This window comes from Chiloscyllium punctatum, chromosome 17 (genome assembly GCF_047496795.1).
Source record: "Chiloscyllium punctatum isolate Juve2018m chromosome 17, sChiPun1.3, whole genome shotgun sequence".
Taxonomy (NCBI): domain Eukaryota; kingdom Metazoa; phylum Chordata; class Chondrichthyes; order Orectolobiformes; family Hemiscylliidae; genus Chiloscyllium; species Chiloscyllium punctatum.
The window spans coordinates 8,139,712-8,165,058 of NC_092755.1; positions in this window are offsets into that span (position 1 = coordinate 8,139,712).

Genomic DNA, 25,347 nt, shown 5'->3' on the forward strand with positions numbered 1-25,347 from the left:
GGCTGGTTTATATCAGACAGGTGGAGATTGGTGTCAGTGACTGTGGGGCTGGTTTATATCAGACAGGGGGAGATTGGTGTCAGTGACTGTGGAGCTGGTTTATATTAGACAGGGGGAGATTGGTGTCAGGGACTGTGGTCTGGCTTATGTCAGACAGGGGGAGATTGGTGTCAGTGACTGTGGGGCTGGTTTATATCAGACAGGGGGAGATTGGTGTCCGTGACTGTGGGGCTGGTTTACATCAGACAGGGGGAGATTAGTGTCAGTGACTGTGGGGCTGGTTTGTATCAGACTGGGGGAGATTGGTTTCAGTGACTGTGGGGCTGGTTTATATTAGACAGGGAAAGATTGGTGTCAGGGACTATGGAGCTGGATTAGATCAGACAGGGGGAGATTGGTGTCAGTGACTGTGGGGTGGTTTATATCAGACAGGGGGAGATTGGTGTCACTGACTGTGGGGCTGTTTTATATCAGACAGTGGGATATTAGTGTCAGTGACTGTGGGGCTGGTTTATATCAGACAGGGGGAGATTGGTGTCAGTGACTGTGGTCTGGTTTATATCAGACAGGCGGAGATTAGTGTCAGTGACTGTGGGGCTGGTTTGTATCAGACTGGGGGAGATTGGTTTCAGTGACTGTGGGGCTGGTTTATATCAGACAGGGGGAGATTGGTGTCAGTGACTGTGAGGCTGATTTATGTCAGACAGGGGCAGCTTGGTCTCACTGACGGTGGTGCTGGTTTATATCAGACAGGGGGAGATTGGTGTATGTGACTGTGGGGTGGTTTATATCAGACAGGGGGAGGTTGGTGTCAGGGACTGTGGGGCTGCTTTATGTCAGACAGGGGGAGATTAATGTCAGTGACTGTGGTGCTGGTTTATATCAGACAGGGCGTGATTGGTGTCAGTGACTGTGGGGCTGGTTTTTATCAGACAGGGGGAGATTGGTTTCAGTGACTGTGGGTCTGGTTTATATCAGACAGGGGGAGATTGGTGTCAGGAACTGTGGGTCTGGTTTCTATCAGACAGGGGGAGATTGGTGTCACTGACTGTGGGGCTGCTTTATATCAGACAGGGGGAGATTGGTGTCAGTGACTGTGGGGCTGGTTTGTATTAGACAGGGTGTAATTGGTGTCAGTGACCGTGGGGCTGGTTTATATCAGACAAAGGGAGATTGGTGTCAGTGACTGTTGGCCTGTTTTATATCAGACAAAGGGAGATTCGTGTCAGTGATTGTGGGACTGGTTTTTCTCAGACAGAGGGGAGTTTGGTGTCAGTGACTGTGGGGCTGGTTTATATCAGACATGGGGAGATTGGTGTCAGGGACCGTTGGGCTTGTTTATATCAAACAGGGGGATTTTGGCATCAGTGGCTGTGGTGCTGGTTTATGTCAGACGTGATGAGATTGGTGTCAGTGAGTGTGGGTCTGGTTTATATCAGACAGGGGGAGATTGGTGTCAGTGACTGTGGTGCTGGTTTATATCAGACAAGGGGAGATTGGTGTCAGTGACTGTGGGGTTGGCTTATATCAGACAGGCAGAGATTGGTGTCCGTGACTGTGGGGTTGGTTTATATCAGACAGGACGAGATTGGTATCAGTGACTTTGGGACTGGTTTTTATTAGACAGTGGAGATTGGTGTCAGTGACTGTGCGTCTGGCTTATATCAGACAAGGGGAGATTGGTGTCACTGACTGTGGGGCTGGGTTATATCAGCCAGGGGGAGATTGGTGTCAGTGACTGTGGGGCTGGTTTATATTAGACAGGGGGAGATTGGTGTCAGGGGCTGTGGGGCTGGTTTATATCAGACAGGCAGAGATTGGTGTCAGTGACTCTTGTGCTGGTTTATATCAGACAGGGGGAGATTGGTGTCAGTGACGGTGCGGCTTGTTTATATCAAACAGGGGAAATTGGTGTCAGTGACTGTGGGGCTGGTTTATATCAGACAGGTGGAGATTGGTGTCAGTGACTGTGGGGCTGGTTTATATCAGACAGGGGGAGATTGGTGTCAGTGACTGTGGAGCTGGTTTATATTAGACAGGGGGAGATTGGTGTCAGGGACTGTGGTCTGGCTTATGTCAGACAGGGGGAGATTGGTGTCAGTGACTGTGGGGCTGGTTTATATCAGACAGGGGGAGATTGGTGTCCGTGACTGTGGGGCTGGTTTACATCAGACAGGGGGAGATTAGTGTCAGTGACTGTGGGGCTGGTTTGTATCAGACTGGGGGAGATTGGTTTCAGTGACTGTGGGGCTGGTTTATATTAGACAGGGAAAGATTGGTGTCAGGGACTATGGAGCTGGATTAGATCAGACAGGGGGAGATTGGTGTCAGTGACTGTGGGGTGGTTTATATCAGACAGGGGGAGATTGGTGTCAGTGACCGTGGGGTGGTTTATATCAGACAGGGGGAGATTGGTGTCAGTGACTGTGGGTCTGGTTGATATCAGACAGGGGGAGATTGGTGTCAGTGACTGTGGGGTGGTTTATATCAGACAGGGGGAGATTGGTGTCAGTGACCGTGGGGTGGTTTATATCAGACAGGGGGAGATTGGTGTCAGTGACTGTGGGTCTGGTTGATATCAGACAGGGGGAGATTGGTGTCAGTGACTGTGGGTCTGGTTTATGTCAGACAGTGGGAGATTGGTGTCACTGACTGTGGGGCTGGTTTATATCAGACAAGTGGAGATTGGTGTCAGTGACTGTGGGGCAGGTTTATATCAAACAAGGGGAGATTTGTGTCAGTGACTGTGGGATTGGTTTATATCAGACAGGGGGAGATTGGTGTAAGTGACCCTGGGGTGGTTTATATCAGACAGGGGGAGATTGGTGTCAGTAAGTGTGGTGCTGGTTTCTATCAGACAAGGGGAGATTGGTGTCAGGGACTGTGGTCTGGCTTATGTCAGACAGGGGGAGATTGGTGTCAGTGAGTGTGGGTCTGGTTTATATCAGACAGGGGGAGATTGGTGTCAGGGACAGTGGGGCAGGTTTATATCAAACAAGAGGAGATTGGTGTCAGTGACTGTGGGGCAGGTTTATATCAAACAAGGGGAGATTGGTGTCAGTGACTGTGGGGTGGTTTATATCAGACAGGGGAAAATTGGTGTCAGTGACTCTGGGGCTGATTTATATCAGACAGGGGTGGATTGGTGTCAGTGACAGTGGTGCTGGTTTATGTCAGACAGGGGGAGATTGGTGTCAGTGACTCTGGGGCTGGTTCATATCATACAGGGGGTGACTGGTGTCAGGGACTATGGGGCTGGATCATATCAGACAGGCGGAAATTGGTGTCTGGGACTGAGGGTCTCGTTTCTGTCAAACAGGGGGTGATTGGTGTCAGCGACTTTGGGGCTGGTTTACATCAGACAGGGGGAGATTGGTATCAGGGACTGTGGGTCTGGATTATATCAGACAGGGGGAGATTGGTGTCAGTGGCTCTGGGTCTGGTTTATATCAGACAAGGAGAGATTTGTGTCAGGGACATTTGGTGTGGTTTATATCAGACAGGGGGAGATTGGTGTCAGGGACTGTGGGGCTGGTTTATATCAGACAGGGGGATATTGGTGTCAGTGACTGTGGGGCTGGTTTATATCAGACAGGGGGAGATTGGTGTCAGTGACTGTGAGGCTGGTTTATATCAGACAGGGGGAGATTGGTGTCAGTGACTGTGGGGCTGGTTGAAATTAGACAGGGGGAGATTGGTGTCAGTGACTTTGGGCTGGTTTATATCAGAAAATTCGGAGATTGGTGTCAGTGCTGTGCGGCTGGTTGATATCAGACAGGGGGGAGATTGGTGTCAGTGACAGTGGGGCTGGTTTATATCAGACAGGGGGAGATTGGTGTCAGTGACTGTGGAGCTGGTTTATATTAGACAGGGGGAGATTGGTGTCAGGGACTGTGGTCTGGCTTATGTCAGACAGGGGGAGATTGGTGTCAGTGACTGTGGGGCTGGTTTATATCAGACAGGGGGAGATTGTTGTCAGGGACTGTGGGGTGGTTTATATCAGACAGGGGCAGATTGGTGTCCGTGACTGTGGGGCTGGTTTACATCAGACAGGGGGAGATTAGTGTCAGTGACTGTGGGGCTGGTTTGTATCAGACTGGGGGAGATTGGTTTCAGTGACTGTGGGGCTGGTTTATATTAGACAGGGAAAGATTGGTGTCAGGGACTGTGGTCTGGCTTATGTCAGACAGGGAGAGATTGGTGTCACTGACTGTGTGGCTGGTTTATATCAGACAGTGCGAGATTTGTGTCAGTGACTGTGGATCTGGTTTATATCAGACAGGGGAAGATTGGTGACACTGACTGTGGGGCTGGTTTATATCAGACAAGGGGAGATTGGTGTCAGTGACTGTGGGGCAGGTTTATGTCAAACAAGGGGAGATTGGTGTCAGGGACTATGGAGCTGGATTAGATCAGACAGGGGGAGATTGGTGTCAGTGACTGTGGGGTGGTTTATATCAGACAGGGGGAGATTGGTGTCAGTGACCGTGGGGTGGTTTATATCAGACAGGGGGAGATTGGTGTCAGTGACTATGGGGTGGTTTATATCAGACAGGGGGAGATTGGTGTCAGTGACCGTGGAGTGGTTTATATCAGACAGGGGGAGATTGGTGTCAGTGACTGTGGGTCTGGTTTATATCAGACAGGGGGAGATTGGTGTCAGTGAGTGTGGGTCTGGTTTATGTCAGACAGGGGGAGATTGGTGTCAGTGACTGTGGGGCTGGTTTATATCAGACAAGTGGAGATTGGTGTCAGTGACTGTGGGGCAGGTTTATATCAAACAAGGGGAGATTGGTGTCAGTGACTGTGGGATTGGTTTATATCAGACAGGGGGAGATTGGTGTCAGTGACCGCGGGGTGGTTTATATCAGACAGGGGGAGATTGGTGTCAGTAAGTGTGGTGCTGGTTTCTATCAGACAAGGGGAGATTGGTGTCAGGGACTGTGGTCTGGCTTATGTCAGACAGGGGGAGATTGGTGTCAGTGAGTGTGGGTCTGGTTTATATCAGACAGGGGGAGATTGGTGTCAGGGACAGTGGGGCAGGTTTATATCAAACAAGGGGAGATTGGTGTCAGTGACTGTGGGGCAGGTTTATATCAAACAAGGGGAGATTGGTGTCAGTGACTGTGGGGTGGTTTATATCAGACAGGGGAAGATTGGTGTCAGTGACTCTGGGGCTGATTTATATCAGACAGGGGTGGATTGGTGTCAGTGACAGTGGTGCTGGTTTATGTCAGACAGGGGGAGATTGGTGTCAGTGACTCTGGGGCTGGTTCATATCATACAGGGGGTGACTGGTGTCAGGGACTATGGGGCTGGATCATATCAGACAGGCGGAAATTGGTGTCTGGGACTGAGGGTCTCGTTTCTGTCAAACAGGGGGTGATTGGTGTCAGCGACTTTGGGGCTGGTTTACATCAGACAGGGGGAGATTGGTATCAGGGACTGTGGGTCTGGATTATATCAGACAGGGGGAGATTGGTGTCAGTGGCTCTGGGTCTGGTTTATATCAGACAAGGAGAGATTTGTGTCAGGGACATTTGGTGTGGTTTATATCAGACAGGGGGAGATTGGTGTCAGTGACTGTGGGTCTGGTTTATATCAGACAGGGGGAGATTGGTGTCAGTGACTGTGGGGCTGGTTTATATCAGACAGGGGGAGATTGGTGTCAGTGACTGTGAGGCTGGTTTATATCAGACAGGGGGAGATTGGTGTCAGTGACTGTGGGGCTGGTTGAAATTAGACAGGGGGAGATTGGTGTCAGTGACTTTGGGCTGGTTTATATCAGAAAATTCGGAGATTGGTGTCAGTGCTGTGCGGCTGGTTGATATCAGACAGGGGGGAGATTGGTGTCAGTGACAGTGGGGCTGGTTTATATCAGACAGGGGGAGATTGGTGTCAGTGACTGTGGGGTGGTTTATATCAGACAGGGGGAGATTGGTGTCAGTGACTGTGGGGCTGGTTTATATCAGACAGGGAGAGATTGGTGTCAGTGACCGTGGGTCTGGTTTATATCAAACAGGGGGAGATTGGTGTCAGGGACTGTGGGGTGGCTTATGTCAGACAGGGGGAGATTGGTGTCAGGGACTGTGGCCTGGCTTATGTCAGACAGGGGGAGATTGGTGTCACTGACTGTGGGGCTGTTTTATATCAGACAGTGGGAGATTGGTGTCAGTGACTGTGGGGCTGGTTTATATCAGACCGGGGGAGATTGGTGTCAGTGACCGTGGGTCTGGTTTATATCAAACAAGGGGAGATTGGTGTCAGGGACTGTGGGTCTGGTTTACATCAGAGAGGGGGAGATTGGTGTCACTGACTGTGGGGTTGGTGTATATCAGACTGGACAAGATTGATGTCCGTGACTTTGCGACTGGTTTATATTAGACAGTGGAGATTGGTGTCAGTGACTCTGGGTCTGGTTTATATCAGACAGGGGGAGATTGGTGTCAGTGACTGTGGGTTTGGTTTATATCAGACTGGACAAGATTGATGTCCGTGACTTTGCGACTGGTTTATATTAGACAGTGGAGATTGGTGTCAGTGACTCTGGGTCTGGTTTATATCAGACAGGGGGAGATTGGTGTCAGTGACTGTGGTGCTGGCTTATGTCAGATAGGGGGAGATTGATGTCAGGGACTGTTGGTCTGCTTTATATCAGACAGGGGGAGTTTGGTGTCAGTGACTGTGGGGTGGTTTATATCAGACAGGGGGAGATTGGTGTCAGTGACTGTGGGGATGGTTTATATCAGACAGGGGGAGATTGGTGTCACTGACTGTGGTCTGGTTTATATCAGACAAGGGGAGATTGGTGTCAGGGACTATGGGTCTGGTTTATATCAGACAGGCAGAGATTGGTGTCAGGGACCGTGGGGCTGATTTATATCAAACTGGGGGATTTTGGCATCAGTGGCTGTGGTGCTGGTTTATGTCAGATGTGATGAGATTGGTGTCAGTGAGTGTGGGTCTGGTTTATATCAGACAGGGGGAGATTGGTGTCAGTGAGTGTGGGTCTGGTTTATATCAGACAGGGGGAGATTGGTGTCACTGACTGTGGGGCTGGTTTATGTCAGACAGGGGGAGATTGGTGTCAGGGACTGTGGGGCTGGTTTATATCAGACATGGGGAGATTGGTGTCAGTGACTGTGGGGCTGGTTTATATCAGACAGGGGGGAGATTGGTGTCAGGGACTGTGGGGCTGGTTTATATCAGACAGGGGGAGATTGGTGTCAGTGAGTGTGGGTCTGGTTTATATCAGACAGGGGGAGATTGGTGTCAGTGACTGTGAGGCTGGTTTATATCAGACAGGGGGAGATTGGTGTCAGGGACAGTGGGGCTGGTTTATATCAGACAGGGGGATATTGGTGTCAGTGACTGTGGGGCTGGTTTATATCAGACAGGGGGAGATTGGTGTCAGTGACTGTGAGGCTGGTTGAAATTAGACAGGGAAAGATTGGTGTCACTGACTGTGGGGCTGGTTTATATCAGACAGGGGGAGATTGGTGTCAGTGACCGTGGGTCTAGTTTATATCAAACAAGGGGAGATTGGTGTCAGGGACTGTGGTCTGTCTTATGTCAGACAGGGGGAGATTGGTGTCAGTGAGTGTGGGTCTGGTTTATATCAGACAGGGGGAGATTGGTGTCAGGGACCGTAGTCTGGCTTATGTCAGACGGGGTGAGATTGGTGTCACTGACTGTGGGGCTGGTTTATATCAGACAGGGGGAGATTGGTGTCAGTGACCGTGGGTCTAGTTTATATCAAACAAGGGGAGATTGGTGTCAGGGACTGTGAGTCTGGTTTATATCTGACAGGGGGAGATTGGTGTCAGGGACTGTGGTCTGGCTTATGTCAGACAGGGGGAGATTGGTGTCAGTGAGTGTGGGTCTGGTTTATATCAGACAGGGGGAGATTGGTGTCAGGGACTGTGGACTGGTTTATATCAGACAGGGGGAGATTGGTGTCAGGGACTGTGGTCTGGTTTATGTCAGACAGGGGGAGATTGGTGTCACTGACTGTGGGGCTGGTTTATATCAGACAGTGGGAGATTGGTGTCAGTGACTGTGGGTCTGGTTTATATCAGACAGGGGGAGATTGGTGTCAGGGACTGTGGGTCTGGTTTCTATCAGACAGGGGGAGATTGGTGTCACTGACTGTGGGGCTGCTTTATATCAGACAGGGGGAGATTGGTGTCAGGGACTGTGGGGCTGGTTTATATTAGACAGGGGGATATTGGTGTCAGTGACTGTGGGGCTGGTTTATATCAGACAGGGGGAGATTGGTGTCAGTGACTGTGAGGCTGGTTGAAATTAGACAGGGAAAGATTGGTGTCAGGGAATGTGGTCTGGCTTATGTCAGACAGGGGGAGATTGGTGTCACTGACTGTGGGGCTGTTTTATATCAGACAGTGGGATATTAGTGTCAGTGACTATGGGGCTGGTTTATATCAGACAGGGGGAGATTGGTGTCAGTGACTGTGGTCTGGTTTATATCAGACAGGCGGAGATTGGTGTCACTGACTGTGGGGCTGCTTTATATCAGACAGGGGGAGATTGGTGTCAGTGACTGTGGGGCTGATTTATGTCAGACAGGGGCAGCTTGGTCTCCCTGACGGTGGTGCTGGTTTATATCAGACAGGGGGAGATTGGTGTATGTGACTGTGGGGTGGTTTATATCAGACAGGGGGAGGTTGGTGTCAGGGACTGTGGGGCTGGTTTATGTCAGACAGGGGGAGATTAATGTCAGTGACTGTGGTGCTGGTTTATATCAGACAGGGCGAGATTGGTGTCAGTGACTGTGGGGCTGGTTTTTATCAGACAGGGGGAGATTGGTTTCAGTGACTGTGGGTCTGGTTTATATCAGACAGGGGGAGATTGGTGTCAGGAACTGTGGGTCTGGTTTCTATCAGACAGGGGGAGATTGGTGTCACTGACTGTGGGGCTGCTTTATATCAGACAGGGGGAGATTGGTGTCAGTGACTGTGGGGCTGGTTTATATTAGACAGGGTGTAATTGGTGTCAGTGACCGTGGGGCTGGTTTATATCAGACAAAGCGAGATTGGTGTCAGTGACTGTAGGCCTGTTTTATATCAGACAAAGGGAGATTCGTGTCAGTGATTGTGGGACTGGTTTTTCTCAGACAGAGGGGAGTTTGGTGTCAGTGACTGTGGGGCTGGTTTATATCAGACATGGGGAGATTGGTGTCAGGGACCGTTGGGCTTGTTTATATCAAACAGGGGGATTTTGGCATCAGTGGCTGTGGTGCTGGTTTATGTCAGACGTGATGAGATTGGTGTCAGTGACTGTGGGGTTGGCTTATATCAGACAGGCAGAGATTGGTGTCCGTGACTGTGGGGTTGGTTTATATCAGACAGGATGAGATTGGTATCAGTGACTTTGGGACTGGTTTTTATTAGACAGTGGAGATTGGTGTCAGTGACTGTGCGTCTGGCTTATATCAGACAAGGGGAGATTGGTGTCACTGACTGTGGGGCTGGGTTATATCAGCCAGGGGGAGATTGGTGTCAGTGACTGTGGGGCTGGTTTATATTAGACAGGGGGAGATTGGTGTCAGGGGCTGTGGGGCTGGTTTATATCAGACAGGCAGAGATTGGTGTCAGTGACTCTTGTGCTGGTTTACATCAGACAGGGGGAGATTGGTGTCAGTGACGGTGCGGCTTGTTTATATCAAACAGGGGGAGATTGGTGTCAGTGACTGTGGGGCTGGTTTATATCAGACAGGTGGAGATTGGTGTCAGTGACTGTGGGGCTGGTTTATATCAGACAGGGGGAGATTGGTGTCAGTGACTGTGGAGCTGGTTTATATTAGACAGGGGGAGATTGGTGTCAGGGACTGTGGTCTGGCTTATGTCAGACAGGGGGAGATTGGTGTCAGTGACTGTGGGGCTGGTTTATATCAGACAGGGGGAGATTGTTGTCAGTGACTGTGGGGTGGTTTATATCAGACAGGGGGAGATTGGTGTCCGTGACTGTGGGGCTGGTTTATATCAGACAGGGAGAGATTGGTGTCAGTGACCATGGGTCTGGTTTATATCAAACAGGGGGAGATTGGTGTCAGGGACTGTGGTCTGGCTTATGTCAGACAGGGGGAGATTGGTGTCAGGGACTGTGGCCTGGCTTATGTCAGACAGGGGGAGATTGGTGACACTGACTGTGGGGCTGGTTTATATCAGACAAGGGGAGATTGGTGTCAGTGACTGTGGGGCAGGTTTATATCAAACAAGGGGAGATTGGTGTCAGGGACTATGGAGCTGGATTAGATCAGACAGGGGGAGATTGGTATCAGTGACTGTGGGGTGGTTTATATCAGACAGGGGGAGATTGGTGTCAGTGACCGTGGGGTGGTTTATATCAGACAGGGGGAGATTGGTGTCAGTGACTGTGGGTCTGGTTGATATCAGACAGGGGGAGATTGGTGTCAGTGACTGTGGGTCTGGTTTATGTCAGACAGGGGGAGATTGGTGTCACTGACTGTGGGGCTGGTTTATATCAGACAGGGGGAGATTGGTGTCAGTGACTGTGGGGTGGTCTATATCAGACAGGGGGAGATTGGTGTCAGTCACCGTGGGGTGGTTTATATCAGACAGGGAGAGATTGGTGTCAGTGACTGTGGGTCTGGTTTATGTCAGACAGGGGGAGATTGGTGTCACTGACTGTGGGGCTGGTTTATATCAGACAAGTGGAGATTGGTGTCAGTGACTGTGGGGCAGGTTTATATCAAACAAGGGGAGATTGTTGTCAGTGACTGTGGGATTGGTTTATATCAGACAGGGGGAGATTGGTGTCAGTGACCGTGGGGTGGTTTATATCAGACAGGGGTAGATTGGTGTCAGTAAGTGTGGTGCTGGTTTCTATCAGACAGGGGAACATTGGTGTCAGGGACAGTGGGGCAGGTTTATATCAAACAAGGGGAGATTGGTGTCAGTGACTGTGGGGCAGGTTTATGGCAGACAGGGGGAGATTGGTGTCAGTGACTCTGGGGCTGGTTCATATCATACAGGGGGTGACTGGTGTCAGGGACTGTGGGGCTGGATCATATCAGACAGGCGGAAATTGGTGTCTGGGACTGAGGGTCTCGTTTCTGTCAAACAGGGGGTGATTGGTGTCAGCGACTTTGGGGCTGGTTTACATCAGACAGGGGGAGATTGGTATCAGGGACTGTGGGTCTGGATTATATCAGACAGGGGGAGATTGGTGTCAGTGGCTCTGGGTCTGGTTTATATCAGACAAGGAGAGATTTGTGTCAGGGACATTTGGTGTGGTTTATATCAGACAGGGGGAGATTGGTGTCAGGGACTGTGGGGCTGGTTTATATCAGACAGGGGGATATTGGTGTCAGTGACTGTGGGGCTGGTTTATATCAGACAGGGGGAGATTGGTGTCAGTGACTGTGAGGCTGGTTTATATCAGACAGGGGGAGATTGGTGTCAGTGACTGTGGGGCTGGTTGAAATTAGACAGGGGGAGATTGGTGTCAGTGACTTTGGGCTGGTTTATATCAGAAAATTCGGAGATTGGTGTCAGTGCTGTGCGGCTGGTTGATATCAGACAGGGGGGAGATTGGTGTCAGTGACAGTGGGGCTGGTTTATATCAGACAGGGGGAGATTGGTGTCAGTGACTGTGGGGTGGTTTATATCAGACAGGGGGAGATTGGTGTCAGTGACTGTGGGGCTGGTTTATATCAGACAGGGAGAGATTGGTGTCAGTGACCGTGGGTCTGGTTTATATCAAACAGGGGGAGATTGGTGTCAGGGACTGTGGTCTGGCTTATGTCAGACAGGGGGAGATTGGTGTCAGGGACTGTGGCCTGGCTTATGTCAGACAGGGGGAGATTGGTGTCACTGACTGTGGGGCTGGTTTATATCAGACCGGGGGAGATTGGTGTCAGTGACCGTGGGTCTGGTTTATATCAAACAAGGGGAGATTGGTGTCAGGGACTGTGGGTCTGGTTTACATCAGAGATTGGGAGATTGGTGTCACTGACTGTGGGGTTGGTTTATATCAGACTGGACAAGATTGATGTCCGTGACTTTGCGACTGGTTTATATTAGACAGTGGAGATTGGTGTCAGTGACTCTGGGTCTGGTTTATATCAGACAGGGGGAGATTGGTGTCAGTGACTGTGGTGCTGGCTTATGTCAGATAGGGGGAGATTGATGTCAGGGACTGTTGGTCTGCTTTATATCAGACAGGGGGAGTTTGGTGTCAGTGACTGTGGGGCTGGTTTATATCAGACAGGGGGAGATTGGTGTCACTGACTGTGGGGCTGGTTTATATCAGACAAGGGGAGATTGGTGTCAGGGACTGTGGTCTGGCTTACGTCAGACAGGGGGAGATTGGTGTCACTGACTGTGGGGCTGGTTTATATCAGACAGAGGGAGATTGGTGTCAGTGACTGTGGTCTGGTTTATATCAGACAAGGGGAGATTGGTGTCAGGGACTTTTGGTGTGGTTCATGTCAGACAGGGGGAGATTGGTGTCTGGGACAGTAGGCCTGGTTTATATCATACAGGGGGCGATTGGTGTCAGGGACTATGGGTCTGGTTTATATCAGACAGGCAGAGATTGGTGTCAGGGACCGTGGGGCTGGTTTATATCAAACTGGGGGATTTTGGCATCAGTGGCTGTGGTGCTGGTTTATGTCAGATGTGATGAGATTGGTGTCAGTGAGTGTGGGTCTGGTTTATATCAGACAGGGGGAGATTGGTGTCAGTGAGTGTGGGTCTGGTTTATATCAGACAGGGGGAGATTGGTGTCACTGACTGTGGGGCTGGTTTATGTCAGACAGGGGGAAATTGGTGTCAGGGACTGTGGGGCTGGTTTATATCAGACATGGGGAGATTGGTGTCAGTGACTGTGGGGCTGGTTTATATCAGACAGGGGGGAGATTGGTGTCAGGGACTGTGGGGCTGGTTTATATCAGACAGGGGGAGATTGGTGTCAGTGACTGTGAGGCTGGTTTATATCAGACAGGGGGAGATTGGTGTCAGTGACTGTGGGGCTGGTTTATGTCAGACAGGGGGAGATTGGTGTCAGGGACAGTGGGGCTGGTTTATATCAGACAGGGGGATATTGGTGTCAGTGACTGTGGGGCTGGTTTATATCAGACAGGGGGAGATTGGTGTCAGTGACTGTGAGGCTGGTTGAAATTAGACAGGGAAAGATTGGTGTCAGGGACTGTGGTCTGGCTTATGTCAGACAGGGGGAGATTGGTGTCAGTCACTGTGGGGCTGGTTTATATCAGTCAGGGGGAGATTGGTGTCACTCACTGTGGGGCTGGTTTATATCAGATAGGGGAAGATTGGTGTCAGTAACTGTGGGGTTGGTTTATATCAGACAGTGCGAGATTGATGTCAGTGACTGTGGATCTGGTTTATATCAGACAGGGGAAGATTGGTGTCAGTAACTGTGGGGTTGGTTTATATCAAACAAGGGGAGATTGGTGTCAGGGACTGTGGGTCTGGTTTATATCTGACAGGGGGAGATTGGTGTCAGGGACTGTGGTCTGGCTTATGTCAGACAGGGGGAGATTGGTGTCAGTGAGTGTGGGTCTGGTTTATATCAGACAGGGGGAGATTGGTGTCAGGGACTGTGGTCTGGTTTATATCAGACAGGGGGAGATTGGTGTCAGGGACTGTGGTCTGGTTTATGTCAGACAGGGGGAGATTGGTGTCAGGGACTGTGGGTCTGGTTTCTATCAGACAGGGGGAGATTGGTGTCACTGACTGTGGTCTGGTTTATATCAGACAGGGGGAGATTGGTGTCACTGACTGTGGGGCTGGTTTATATCAGACAGTGGGAGATTGGTGTCAGTGACTGTGGTCTGGTTTATATCAGTCAGGGGGAGATTGGTGTCAGTGACTGTGGGTCTGGTTTATATCAGACAGGGGGAGATTGGTGTCAGGGACTGTGGGTCTGGTTTCTATCAGACAGGGGGAGATTGGTGTCACTGACTGTGGGGCTGCTTTATATCAGACAGGGGGAGATTGGTGTCAGGGACTGTGGGGCTGGTTTATATCAGACAGGGGGATATTGGTGTCAGTGACTGTGGGGCTGGTTTATATCAGACAGGGGGAGATTGGTGTCAGTGACTGTGAGGCTGGTTGAAATTAGACAGGGAAAGATTGGTGTCAGGGACTGTGGTCTGGCTTATGTCAGACAGGGGGAGATTGGTGTCACTGACTGTGGGGCTGTTTTATATCAGACAGTGGGATATTAGTGTCAGTGACTGTGGGGCTGGTTTATATCAGACAGGGGGAGATTGGTGCCAGTGACTGTGGTCTGGTTTATATCAGACAGGCGGAGATTGGTGTCACTGACTGTGGGGCTGCTTTATATCAGACAGGGGGAGATTGGTGTCAGTGACTGTGGGGCTGATTTATGTCAGACAGTGGCAGCTTGGTCTCACTGACGGTGGTGCTGGTTTATATCAGACAGGGGGAGATTGGTGTATGTGACTGTGGGGCTGGTTTATGTCAGACAGGGGGAGATTAATGTCAGTGACTGTGGTGCTGGTTTATATCAGACAGGGCGAGATTGGTGTCAGTGACTGTGGGGCTGGTTTTTATCAGACAGGGGGAGATTGGTTTCAGTGACTGTGGGTCTGGTTTATATCAGACAGGGGGAGATTGGTGTCAGGAACTGTGGGGCTGGTTTCTATCAGACAGGGGGAGATTGGTGTCAGGGACTGTGGGTCTGGTTTCTATCAGACAGGGGGAGATTGGTGTCAGGGACTGTGGTCTGGTTTATGTCAGACAGGGGGAGATTGGTGTCACTGACTGTGGGGCTGGTTTATATCAGACAGTGGGAGATTGGTGTCAGTGACTGTGGTCTGGTTTATATCAGTCAGGGGGAGATTGGTGTCAGTGACTGTGGTCTGGTTTATATCAGACAGGGGGAGATTGGTGTCAGGGACTGTGGTCTGGTTTATGTCAGACAGGGGGAGATTGGTGTCACTGACTGTGGGGCTGGTTTATATCAGACAGTGGAAGATTGGTGTCAGTGACTGTGGTCTGGTTTATATCTGACAGGGGGAGATTGGTGTCAGGGACTGTGGTCTGGCTTATGTCAGACAGGGGGAGATTGGTGTCACTGACTGTGGGGCTGGTTTATATCAGACAGTGGGAGATTGGTGTCAGTGACTGTGGTCTGGTTTATATCAGTCAGGGGGAGATTGGTGTCAGTGACTGTGGGTCTGGTTTATATCAGACAGGGGGAGATTGGTGTCAGGGACTGTGGGTCTGGTTTCTATCAGACAGGGGGAGATTGGTGTCACTGACTGTGGGGCTGCTTTATATCAGACAGGGGGAGATTGGTGTCAGGGACTGTGGGGCTGGTTTATATCAGACAGGGGGATATTGGTGTCAGTGACTGTGGGGCTGGTTTATATCAGACAGGGGGAGATTGGTGTCAGTGACTGTGAGGCTGGTTGAAATTAGACAGGGAAAGATTGGTGTCAGGGACTGTGGTCTGGCTTATGTCAGACAGGGGGAGATTGGTGTCACTGACTGTGGGGCTGTTTTATATCAGACAGTGGGATATTAGTGTCAGTGACTGTGGGGCTGGTTTATATCAGACAGGGGGAGATTGGTGCCAGTGACTGTGGTCTGGTTTATATCAGACAGGCGGAGATTGGTGTCACTGACTGTGGGGCTGCTTTATATCAGACAGGGGGAGATTGGTGTCAGTGACTGTGGGGCTGATTTATGTCAGACAGTGGCAGCTTGGTCTCACTGACGGTGGTGCTGGTTTATATCAGACAGGGGGAGATTGGTGTATGTGACTGTGGGGTGGTTTATATCAGACAGGGGGAGGTTGGTGTCAGGGACTGTGGGGCTGGTTTATGTCAGACAGGGGGAGATTAATGTCAGTGACTGTGGTGCTGGTTTATATCAGACAGGGCGAGATTGGTGTCAGTGACTGTGGGGCTGGTTTTTATCAGACAGGGGGAGATTGGTTTCAGTGACTGTGGGTCTGGTTTATATCAGACAGGGGGAGATTGGTGTCAGGAACTGTGGGTCTGGTTTCTATCAGACAGGGGGAGATTGGTGTCACTGACTGTGGGGCTGCTTTATATCAGACAGGGGGAGATTGGTGTCAGTGACTGTGGGGCTGGTTTATATTAGACAGGGTGTAATTGGTGTCAGTGACCGTGGGGCTGGTTTATATCAGACAAAGGGAGATTGGTGTCAGTGACTGTAGGCCTGTTTTATATCAGACAAAGGGAGATTCGTGTCAGTGATTGTGGGACTGGTTTTTCTCAGACAGAGGGGAGTTTGGTGTCAGTGACTGTGGGGCTGGTTTATATCAGACATGGGGAGATTGGTGTCAGGGACCGTTGGGCTTGTTTATATCAAACAGGGGGATTTTGGCATCAGTGGCTGTGGTGCTGGTTTATGTCAGACGTGATGAGATTGGTGTCAGTGACTGTGGGTCTGGTTTATATCAGACAGGGGAAGATTGGTGTCAGTGAGTGTGGGGCTGGCTTATGTCAGATCGGTGGAGATTGTTGTCAGGGACTGTTGTTCTGCTTTATGTCAGACAGGGGGAGATTGGTGTCAGCGACTCTGGATCTGGTTTATTTCATACAGGGGGTGACTAGTGTCAGGGACTATGGGGCTCGATTATATCAGACAGGCGGAAATTGGTGTCAGGGACTGTGGGTCTGGTTTCTGTCAAACAGGGGGAGATTGGTGTCAGTGAGTTTGGGGTTGGTTGATATCAGAAAATTAGGACATTGGTGTCAGTGCTGTCGGGCTGGTTTATATCAGACAGGGGGAGATTGGTGTCATTGACTGGGTCTGGTTTAAATCAGACAAGGGGAGATTGGTGTCAGTGACTGTGGGCTGGTTTATATCAGACAGGGGGAGATTGGTGTCAGTGACTGTGGGGCTGGTTTATATCAGACAAGGGGAGATTGGTGTCAGGGACTTTTGGTGTGGTTCATGTCAGACAGGGGGAGATTGGTGTCTGGGACAGTCGGCCTGGTTTATATCAGACAGGGGGAGATTGGTGTCAGGGACTATGGGTCTGGTTTATATCAGACAGGGGGAGATTGGTGTCAGGGACCGTTGGGCTGGTTTATATCAAACTGGGGGATTTTGGCATCAGTTGCTGTGGTGCTGGTTTATGTCAGATGTGATGGGATTGGTGTCAGTGAGTGTGGGTCTGGTTTATATCAGACAGGGGGAGATTGCTGTCAGTGAGTGTGGGTCTGGTTTATATCAGACAGGGGGATATTGGTGTCAGTCAGTGTGGGTCTGGTTTATATCAGACAGGGGGAGATTGGTGTCAGGGACTGTGGGGCTGGTTTATGTCTGACAGGGGGAGATTGGTGTCAGGGACTGTGGGGCTGGTTTATATCAGACATGGGGAGATTGGTGTCAGTGACTGTGGGGCTGGTTTATATCAGACAGGGGGAAGATTGGTGTCAGGGACTGTGGGGCTGGTTTATATCAGACAGGGGGAGATTGGTGTCAGGGACTGTGGGGCTGGTTTATATCAGACAGCGGGATATTGGTGTCAGTGACTGTGGGTCTGGTTTATATCAGACAGGGGGTGATTGGTGTCAGGGACTGTGGTCTGGCTTATGTCAGACAGGGGGGGATTGGTGTCAGTGAGTGTGGGTCTGGTTTATATCAGACAGGGGGAGATTGGTGTCAGTGACCGTGGGTCTGGTTTATATCAAACAAGGGGAGATTGGTGTCAGGGACTGTGGGTCTGGTTTATATCAGACAGGGGGAGATTGGTGTCAGGGACTGTGGTCTGGCTTATGTCAGACAGGGGGAGATTGGTGTCAGTGAGTGTGGGTCTGGTTTATATCAGTCAGGGGGAGATTGGTGTCAGGGACTGTGGTCTGGTTTATATCAGACAGGGCGAGATTGGTGTCAGGGACTGTGGTCTGGTTTATGTCAGACAGGGGGAGATTGGTGTCACTGAATGTGGGGCTGGTTTATATCAGACAGTGGGAGATTGGTGTCAGTGACTGTGGTCTGGTTTATATCAGACAGGGGGAGACTGGTGTCAGTGACTGTGGGTCTGGTTTATATCAGACAGGGGGAGATTGGTGTCAGGGACTGTGGGTCTGGTTTCTATCAGACAGGGGGAGATTGGTGTCAGGGACTGTGGGTCTGGTTTCTATCAGACAGGGGGAGATTGGTGTCACTGACTGTGGGGCTGCTTTATATCAGACAGGGGGAGGTTGGTGTCAGTGACTGTGGGGCTGGTTTCTATTAGACAGGGTGTAATTGGTGTCAGTGACCGTGGGGCTGGTTTATATCAGACAAAGGGAGATTGGTGTCAGTGACTGTGGGCCTGTTTTATATCAGACAAAGGGAGATTCGTGTCAGTGATTGTGGGACTGGTTTTTCTCAGACAGAGGGGAGTTTGGTGTCAGTGACTGTGGGGCTGGTTTATATCAGACAGGGGGAGATTGGTGTCAGGGACCGTTGGGCTTGTTTATATCAAACAGGGGGATTTTGGCATCAGTGGCTGTGGTGCTGGTTTATGTCAGACGTGATGAGATTGGTGTCAGTGTGTGTGGGTCTGGTTTATATCAGACAGGGGGAGATTGATGTCAGTGACTGTGGGGTGGTTTATATCAGACAGGGGGAGATTGCTGTCACTGACTGTGGGGTTGGTTTATCTCAGACAGGACGAGATTGGTGTCAGTGACTGTGGTGCTGGTTTATATCAGACAAGGGGAGATTGGTGTCAGTGACTCTGGGACTGATTTATATCAGACGGGGAAGATTGGTGTCAGTGACTGTGGGGCTGGCTTATGTCAGATCGGTGGAGATTGTTGTCACGGACTGTTGTTCTGCTTTATGTCAGACAGGGGGAGATTGGTGTCAGCGACTCTGGATCTGGTTCATATCATACAGGGGGTGACTAGTGTCAGGGACTATTGGGCTCGATTATATCAGACAGGCGGAAATTGGTGTCAGGGACAGTGGGTCTGGTTTCTGTCAAACAGGGGGAGATTGGTGTCAGTGAGTTTGGGGTTGGTTTATATCAGAAAATTAGGAGATTGGTGTCAGTGCTGTCGGGCTGGTTTATATCAGACAGGGGGAGATTGGTGTCATTGACTGGGTCTGGTTTAAATCAGACAAGGGGAGATTGGTGTCGGTGACTGTGGGCTGGTTTATATCAGACAGGGGGAGATTGGTGTTACTGACTGTGGGGCTGGTTAATATCAGACAAGGGGAGATTGGTGTCACTGACTGTGGGGTTGGTTTATATCATACTGGACAAGATTGATGTCCGTGACTTTGGTGCTGGTTTATATTTGACAGTGGAGATTGGTGTCATTGACTGTGGGTCTGGTTTATATCAGAAAGGGGAGATTGGTGTCACTGACTGTGGGATTGGTTTATATCAGACAGGGGGAGATTGGTGTCAGGGACTGTGGTGCTGGTTTATATCAGACAGGGGAAGATTGGTGTCAGTGACTGTGGTGCTGGCTTATGTCAGATAGGGGGAGATTGATGTCAGGGACTGTGGGTCTGGTTTCTGTCAAACAGGGGGAGATTGGTGTCAGTGACTTTGGGGCTGGTTTATATCAGAAAATTAGGAGATTGGTGTCAGTGCAGTGGGGCTGGTTGATATCAGACAGCGGGGAGATTGGTGTCATTGACCGTGGGTCTGGTTTATATCAAACAAGGGGAGATTGGTGTCAGGGACTGTTGGTCTGCTTTATGTCAGATAGGGGGAGATTGGTGTCAGCGAGTCTGGGTCTGGTTTATTTAATACAGGGGGTGACTAGTGTCAGGGACTATGGGGCTGGATTATATCAGACAGGTGGAAATTGGTGTCAGGGACTGTGGGTCTGGTTTCTGTCAAACAGGGGGAGATTGGTGTCAGTGACTTTGGGGCTGGTTTATATCAGAAAATTAGGAGATTGGTGTCAGTGCAGTGGGGCTGGTTGATATCAGACAGCGGGGAGATTGGTGTCATTGACCGTGGGTCTGGTTTATATCAAACAAGGGGAGATTGGTGTCAGGGACTGTGGGTCTGGTTTATATCAGACAGGGGGAGATTGGTATCAGGGACTGTGGTCTGGCTTATATCAGACAGGGGGAGATTGGTGTCAGTGACTGTAGTCTGGTTTATATCAGACAGGCGGAGATTGGTGTCACTGACTGTGGGGCTGATTTATATCAGACAGTGGGAGATTGGTGTCAGTGACTGGGGGTCTGGTTTATATCAAACAAGGGGAGATTGGTGTCTGTGACTGTGGGGTGGTTTAGATCAGAAAAGGAGAGATTGGTGTCAGTGACTGTGTGGTGGTTTATATCAGACAGGGGGAGATTGGTGTAAGTGACTGTTGGGTGGTTTATATCAGACCGGGGGAGATTGGTGTCAGGGACTGTGGGGCTGGTTTATATCAAACAAGGGGAGATTGGTGTCAGGGACTGTTGGTCTTGTTTATGTCAGACAGGGGGAGCTTGGTGTCAGTGACTGTGGGGTGGTTTATATCAGACAGGGGGAGATTGGTGTCAGGGACTGTGGGTCTGGTTTATATCAGACAGGGGGAGATTGGTGTCAGTGACCGTGGGGCTGGTTTATATCAGACAAAGGGAGATTGGTGTCAGTGACTGTGGGTCTGGTTTATATCAGACAGGGGGAGATTGGTGTCAGTGACTGTGGGCTGATTTATATCAGACAGGGGGAGATTGGTGTCAGGGACTGTGGGGCTGGTTTATATCAGACAGGGGGGAGATTGGTGTCAGGGACTGTGGGTCTGGTTGAAATCAGACAGGGGGAGATTGGTGTCAGTGAGTGTGGGTCTGGTTTATATCAGACAGGGGGAGATTGGTGTCAGTGACTGTGGGTCTGGTTTATATCAAATAGGGGGAGATTGGTGTCACTGACTTTGGGGCTGGTTTATATCAGACAGTGGAGATTGGTGTCAGTGACTGTGGGTCTGGTTTATATCCGACAGGGCGAGATTAATGTCAGTGACTGTGGTGCTGGTTTATATCAGACAGGGGGAGACTGGTGTCAGGGACTGTGCTGCTGGTTTATATCAGACAGGGGGCGATTGGTGTCAGGGACTGTGGTCTGGCTTATGTCAGACAGGGGGAGATTGGTGTCAGTGACTGTGGGGCTGGTTTATATCAGACAGGGGGAGATTGTTGTCAGTGACTGTGGGGTGGTTTATATCAGACAGGGGGAGATTGGTGTCCGTGACTGTGGGGCTGGTTTACATCAGACAGGGGGAGATTAGTGTCAGTGACTGTGGGGCTGGTTTGTATCAGACTGGGGGAGATTGGTTTCAGTGACTGTGGGGCTGGTTTATATCAAATAGGGGGAGATTGGTGTCACTGACTTTGGGGCTGGTTTATATCAAATAGGGGGAGATTGTTGTCACTGACTTTGGGGCTGGTTTATATTAGACAGTGGAGATTGGTGTCAGTGACTGTGGGACTGGTTTATATCAGACATTGGGAGATTGGTGTCAGTGACTGTGGGGCAGGTTTGTATCAGTCAGGGGGAGATTGGTGTCAGTGACAGTGGGGCAGGTTTGTATCAGTCAGGGGGAGATTGGTGTCAGTGACAGTGGGGCAGGTTTGTATCAGTCAGGGGGAGATTGGTGTCAGTAACTGTGGGGCTGGTTTATATCAGACAGGGGGAGATTGGTGTCAGTGTCTTTGGGGCTGGTTTATATCAGACAGGGGGAGATTGGTGTCAGTGACTGTGCGGCTGGTTTATGTCAGACACGGGGAGATTGGTGTCAGTGACTGTGGGGCTAGTTTATATCAGACAGGGGGAGATTGGTGCCAGTGACTGTGGGGCTCGTTTATATCAGACATGGGGAGATTGGTGTCAGTGACTGTGCGGCTGGTTTATGTCAGACTAGGGGAGATTGGTGTCACTGAGTGTGGTGCTGGTTTATATCAGACAGGGGGAGATTGGTGTCAGGGACTGTGGTGCTGGTTTATATCAGACAGGGGGAGATTGGTGTCAGGGACTGTGGGGATGGATTATGTCAGACGGGGAGAATGGTGTCAGTGACTGTGGGGCTGGTTTAGATCAAACAGGGAGATTTTGGCGTCAGTGGCTGTGGTGCTGGTTTATCTCAGACGTGATGAGATTGGTGTCAGTGTCTGCGGGACTGGTTTATATCAGGCATGGTTTGATTGGTGACAGGGACTTCGGGTCTGGTTTATATCAGACAGGGGGAGATTGTTGTCAGTAACTGTGGGTCTGCTTTATATAAAACGGGGGGATTTTGGCGTCAGTAACTGTGGTGCTGGTTTATGTCAGTCGTGATGAGATTGGTGTCAGTGAGTGTGGGTCTGGTTTATATCAGATAGGGGGAGATCGGTGTCCGTGACTGTGGGTCTGGTTTATATTAGACAGGGGGAGATTGGTATCCAAAACTGTGGTGCTGTTTTATCTCAGACAGGAGGAGATTGGTGTCAGTGACTGTGGGGCTGGTTTATATCAGAGAGGGGGAGATTGGTGTCAGTGACAGTGGTGCTGGCTTATATCGGACAGGGGGAGATTGGTGTCAGGGACCGTGGCCTGGCTTATATCAGACAGGGGGAGATTGGTGTCAGTGACTGTGTTGTGGTTTATATCAGACAGGGGGAGATTGGTGTCAGTGACTGTGTTGTGGTTTATATCAGACAGGGGGAGATTGGTGTCAGTGACTGTGTTGTGGTTTATATCAGACAGGGGGAGATTGGTGTCAGTGACTGTGGGGCTGGTTTATATCAGACAGGGGGAGATTGGTGTCACTGACTGTGGTGCTGGTTTATATCAGACGGGGGGAGATTGGAGTCACTGACTGTGGGGTGGTTTATATCAGACAGGGGGAGATTGGTGTTAGGGGCTGTGGGGCTAGTTTATATCAGACAGGGGGAGATTGGTGTCAGTGACTGTGGGGCTGGTTTATATCAGACAGGGGGAGATTGGTATTCGGGACTGTGGGGCTGGTTTATATCAGACAGGGGGTGATTGGTGTCAGTGACTGTGGTGCTGGTTTATATCAGACAGGGGAGATTGGTGTCAGTGACTGTGCGGCTGGTTTATCATGACAGGGGGAGATTGGTGTCACTGACTGTGGTGCTGTTATATATCAGACAGGAGGAGATTGGTGTCAGTGTCTGTGGGGCTGGTTTATCTCAGATAGGGGGAGATTGATATCAGGGACTGTTGGTCTGCTTTATGTCAGACACGGGGAGATTGGTGTCACTGACTGTGGGGCTGGTTTATATCAGAGAGGGGGAGATTGGTGTCAGTGACTGTGGTGCTGGCTTATATCGGACAGGGGGAGATTGGTGTCAGGGACCGTGGCCTGGCTTATATCAGACAGGGGGAGATTGGTGTCAGTGACTGTGGTGCTGGTTTATATCAGACAGGGGGAGATTGGTGTCAGTAACTGTGGGGCTGGTTTATATCAGACAGGGGGAGATTGGTGTCAGTGATTGTGGGGCTGGTTTATATCAGACCGAGGGAGATTGGTGTCTGTGACTGTGGGTCTGGTTTATATCAGACAGGGGGAGATTGGTGTCAGGGACTGTGGTCTGGCTTATGTCAGACAGGGGGAGATTGGTGTCACTGACTGTGGGGCTGGTTTATATCAGACGGGGGAGATTGGTGTCTGTGACTTTGGGGTGGTTTATATCAGAAAAGGAGAGATTGGTGACAGGGACTGTGGGGCTGGTTTATATCAAACGGGGAGATTGGTGTCAGGGACTGTGGGGCTGGTTTATATCAGACAGGGGGAGATTGGTTTCAGGGACTGTGGGCCTGGTTTATATCAAACAGGGGAATTTTGGCGTCAGTGGCTGTGGTGCTGGTTTATATCAGACGTGATGAGATTGGTGTCAGTAGGTGTGGGTCTGGTTTATATCAGACAGGGGGAGATTGGTGTCCGTGACTGTGGGTCTGGTTTATATCAGACAAAGGGAGATTGGTGTCAGTGACTGTGGGACTGGTTTATATCAGACAGGGGGAGATTGGTGTCAGTGACTGTGGGGCTGGTTCAAATCAGACCGGAAGAGATTGGTTTCAGTGTCTGTGGGGCTGGTTTATGTCAGATAGGGGGCGATTGATGTTAGGGACTGTTGGTCTGCTTTATGTCAGACAGGGGGAGATTGGTGTCTGCGACTCCGGGTATGGTTTATATCAGACAAGTTTAGTTTGGTGTCAGTGTCTGTGGGGCTGGTTTATATCAGACAGGGGGAGATTGGTGTCAGTGACTGTGCGGCTGGTTTATGTCAGACAAGGGGAGATTGGTGTCAGTGACTGTGGGGCTAGTTTATATCAGACAGGGGGAGATTGGTGCCAGTGACTGTGGTGCTGGTTTATATCAGACAGGGGGAGATTGGTGTCAGTGACTGTTGGTCAGGTTTATGTCAGACAGGGGGAGATTGGTGTCAGGGACTGTGGGTCTGGTTTATATTAGACAGGGGGAGATTGGTGTCAGTGACTGTGCGGCTGGTTTATGTCAGACTAGGGGAGATTGGTGTCAGGGACTGTGGGGCTGGTTTATATCAGACAGGGGGAGATTGGTGTCAGTAACTGTGGGTCTGGTTTATATCAGACAGGGGGAGATTGGTGTCAGTAACTGTGGGGCAGGTTTGTATCAGACCGGGGGAGATTGGTGTCTGTGATTGTGGGGCTGGTTAATATTAGACAGGGGGAGATTGGTGTCACTGACTGTGGGGCTGGTTTATATCAGACGGGGGGAGATTGGCGTCACTGACTGTGGGGTGGTTTATATCAGACAGGGGGAGATTGGCATCACTGACTGTGGGGCTGGTTTATATTATACAGGCGGAAATTGGCGTCAGGGACCGTGGTCTGGCTTATGTCAGGCAAGGGGAGATTGGTGTCAGTGACTGTGGGGTTGTTTATATCAGACAGGGGGAGATTGGTGTCACTGACTGTGGTGTGGTTTATATCAGACAGGGGGAGATTGGTGTCAGTGACTGTGCGGATGGTTTATGTCAGACAAGGGGAGATTGGTGTCAGTGACTGTGGGGCTAGTTTATATCAGACCGGGGGAGATTGGTGTCAGTGACTTTGGGACAGGTTTATATCAGACATGGGCAGATTGGTATCAGGGACTGTGGGGCTGGTTTATATCAGACAGGGGGAGCTTGGTGTCAGGGACTGTGGGTCTGGTTTATATCAGACAGGGGGAGCTTGGTGTCAGGGACTGTGGGGTGGTTTATATCAGACAGGGGGAGATTGGTGTCAGGGACTGTGGGTCTGGTTTATATTAGACAGGGGGAGATTGGTGTCAGTGACTGTGGGGCTGGTTTATATTAGACAGGGGGAGATTGGTGTCAGTGACTGTGCGGCCATTTTACGTCAGAC